This window comes from Cervus elaphus, chromosome 12 (genome assembly GCF_910594005.1).
Source record: "Cervus elaphus chromosome 12, mCerEla1.1, whole genome shotgun sequence".
NCBI lineage: Eukaryota > Metazoa > Chordata > Mammalia > Artiodactyla > Cervidae > Cervus > Cervus elaphus.
Genome location: NC_057826.1, coordinates 78,819,820 through 78,823,981, shown reverse-complemented (window position 1 = coordinate 78,823,981; position 4,162 = coordinate 78,819,820).

Genomic DNA, 4,162 nt, shown 5'->3' with positions numbered 1-4,162 from the left:
CGCGACGGTGTGTGAGAGGCGTGGGCGGGGCCCGGGAGTGGGCGGGGCCCGAGAGACGAAAGTGCCCTTTCTTAATATTCCGGGAAAATCTACCTGATTTAAAATTGGGAAAAGATAAGAAATATGATCGATGTGAAGTAATTAGCCTCCAACTAATAAAAAAATTGAAAAAAAAAAAAAAAGAAATATGATCGAATCCCATGCGTGCTACTGTGGAAACAAAAAGGTGAAAAAAACCCAGTAATATTCAAGTAGACGGTAACACACTAGAAAAATGTGGTCACAAAGCTGATGAAAACGTTAACGTAATTTTTTTCTTCTTTTTTTCATTTGATTTTCAAGTGAAAGAAAAGATATCAAAAAAAAGAAAATAATAAATGCTTTTAAAGAACAGTGTAAACCAGAAATAGAAAAGCTAAAAAGTGATTTGTGTAGAGTACTGTTGTATAATAAATGATAACTAACCAGTATCAAGGAAATTTAAAAAATTTTTTTCAGAAATAAAGCTGAAAGGAGGAAGGTTTTTCTAAAAAGAAAAATAAAAACTTTCAAGAAAAAGAGATATAGAGAACAAACAAAGATATTTTACACACACATTTATCCTCTCAAGGGAAACCAGAGCAATGTATCAGAACAAATATTTAAAACAAAATTTTGAGAAAATTTTCCTGAAATAAGAATTAAGTCTATATATTGCAAAGGAGAAAACTGACCCAGAAAGTCAAAACCAAAACATTTTCTAGTAAAGCTATTAAATTAGTCTTTAAAGATAAGGGAAAAAAAGATAAGGAAAACCCCTTTGAGCATCCAGACAACAAAATATTAGCCATTTACAAGGAAAAGAAAAGTAGATTGGCATCAGACTTCTTTACAGAATCATTTTATGCTAGAAACAATGAAGATGCATTTCAAGGTTTTCAAAAAGAAAATATGATCCAAAATTTTATGGCTCTTTATCCTTTGTTCAGTTATAAAAGTAGCTGACCAAAAAAAAAAAAAAGTGAACATGAAATTTCCTTGAGGAAGTCGATAAGTAGTGATTTGCAAACTTCCTGCTTCCTGGTCTCAGAACTCTTTTAACTTTTAAGAAGTATTGAAAGGAATTCTACAGTGGTCTAGTGGTCAGGACTCTGCGCTTCCACTGCTGGGGCACAGGTTTGATCCCTGGTCGGGGAAGTAAGATCCTCTATCCCACATGCTGTAGCAAAAAAAAAAAACTATATTGAAGACTCCCTCCCTACAAAGTTTTGGTTTATGTGGATTGTATCTATCAATATTCACCATATTAGCAATTAAAACTGAAAAGTTTAAAATATTTATTAATTTATTTGAAAACAACAATAACAGACCCATTAAGTGGTAACATAACCTGTGAAATATAACCGTATGTTCCAAAATAAATACAACTTAGTGAGAAGAGTGGCATCACTTTTGTTTTACCGTTTTATAATCTCTTACTATCTGACCAGGCATCTAATGATGCCAGGGAGGCCTGGTGTGCTGCAGTCCATGGGATGGCAAAGAATCAGTCAGGATCCAGCAACTGAATAACAACACTCTCTAACCTGGGCTTCCCAGGTAGCTAACTCAGTGGTAAAGAATCCGCAGGAGACGTGGGTTCAATCCTATGGTCAGGAAGATCCCCTGGAGAAAGAAAAGGCAACCCACTCCAGTATTTCTTGTCTGGAAAAGTCCATGGAGAAAAAAAAAAAAAAAGTCCATGGAGAGAGGAGCCTGGTGGGCTACACCCCACAGGGTTGCAAAGCCTTGGACACAACTGAGCATGTGTGTGTGCATACACACACACACACACACACACAAAATCTGACCTAATAGAAAGCAGCTGGATTCACACATGTACTTCTGCAATCACTGTTACAGTATATTGTTTTGGTTGAAGTGTGTAAAGATCTGGACTCACTCACGTATGTAGCTGGAAAAGAGAGTACTATTTCCCTAGAGCCTATTGTTCAGTCACTAAGTGCTGTCCAACTCTGCAAGGCTGTGGGTCTCAGCAAGCCAAGTCTCCCTGTCCTCCGCTATCTCCTCAAATTTGCCCAAGTTTATAGCCATTGAGTCAGTGATGATATCCAGTCATCTCATTCTCTGCCGCCCTTTTCACCTTTTGCCTTCAATCTTTTGTGTGTGTGTGTATAATAAAGTTTTATTAAAGTATAAAGGAGATAGAGAAAGCTTCTTACATAGGCATCAGAAGGGGGCAAAAGAGTACCCCTTTGATAGTGTTAGCAATGGAGTTATATACTCTCCAATGAATCCGAAGAATGTCTGGAGATTGTAAAGACCTCACCAGACCTACTCCCATAATTTAGATTTTAAGATAACAGAGCTGGCCAGAAGGTTTAGTCCAAAGATTGTCCTCAGGCAGGATACATCCTTGTAAAGACCAGACCTACTCCCATAATTTATGTTTTAAGATAACAGAATTAGCCAGAGGGTTTAATCCAAAGACTGTCCTCAGGCAGGATACATTATTGTTATATAATCCTAAGGAATGTAGAGTAAAAAAGTAAAAAAGTTTGTCCTTTCTTCCTCCTTGAATATCCCAGACCTCTCTCTCCTTGGGGACCCCTAGACTTCTTATCAACCTGCCTAGGAAATGACTCTCTCATTCCCCCCTTTTCTTTTAGGAGAATTATGTTGCCTAGGGAAAAGGGGCATCGTTCTCATTCCATAACTGCTTCCGAGCTGACAAGGGGCGTTGTCCCTAAATTGGTGAGGCAACATATTCTCCTAATCCTCATAGTGAGGATGTCTGATCCAGGGGCTCCAAGTAATAGTTGGAGGAGGCTGTGGCACTCATAGGAGTTCGGACAACTGTTTGTAAATTAAAAGCTTTTAGACTGTTAGAAAACCCCATTATACAGTTACAGACATAATTTGCCTTCAATCTTTCCCAGCATCAGGATCTTTTCCAATGAGTCTGCTGTTCACCTATTTAGATTTTGTTAATATTTATCCCTGACACTACACCAAAATTTAAGAAGTGGGAGTTTGTTAAAAGCTAACTGCACTGTATCAATGAACTTGTCACGTTTTACCTTTAGACCAAATTGGTCATTTGGAAAATACTAGTTCACTGAGTTACACACATTGACACATTTCATGAAACAATATTAAATATTGACACACTCATTTTATAATATTTTTAAATCAACTTTGTTAATATCACTGCCTATCTCACCAGAAAAATCTTTGAGTTTTGGGAATTAGTCAGGCACACAGTTGCAGATAAAAGTTTCTCAAAATTTTGATTTTCATGTGAAAGTTTGAGTTTTATCATTGGCAATAAGTATTATACTAAGTCACCTGCTTTCCTTGAAGTGACAAATTCAGTTTGTATATATATATATATATTTTTTTTTTTTTTAATGTTCAATCATTTTATCTCTAATCAGGTTGGGTCCATGTATAAAACACTAATCTCTACAGAATCACCCTGTTCTCCAACGCCAAGCCTCCTTTTAATATAGATTATATTCATTTGAAGCATTACCATTCAAGTACAGTCTAATGGTAAGTTAAAGTGAAAGTGAAGTGTCCAACTCTTTGCAACCCCATGACTGTAGCCTGCCAGGCTCCTCCATCCATGGGATTTTCCAAGCAAGAATACTGGAGTGGGTTGCCATTTCCTTCTCCACAGTTTGTATATTTTTGAGAAAATGTCTACCAAATACTCAAATCTGAATAAGTATAGTTTGTTAGTTGTTCTTTCAGGTTAAAAAGATGTTCCACTAAAAAGTGATTAGTTCAGCCCATAACTCAAACCATTGCCTAGTTTTCCTAAATATAATCTTAATTCTACTTACACATTCTGGGTCATAGAAAAAGGATAAAACTTTTAAAAAGCATTTTATGAAATGAACTTAGTAAACAAATGATAAAGATTGCACACATACACACAAGAAAACCATATAACAATCTCACCTGTGAATATTAATTCAAAAATCTTAAATAAGATAGAAAACAGAATACACATTTTTTAGAAGTATGACCAAGTGATGCTCATTACAAAAAAAAGGATAATTCAATTTTAGGAAATCTATTAATGTAACTTATTATAGTAATATTTCTAAGAAGAAATGTCATATGCTTATCTCCACAGTTGCCAACAAAATGTTTGTCATAATTCATATCCATTTAT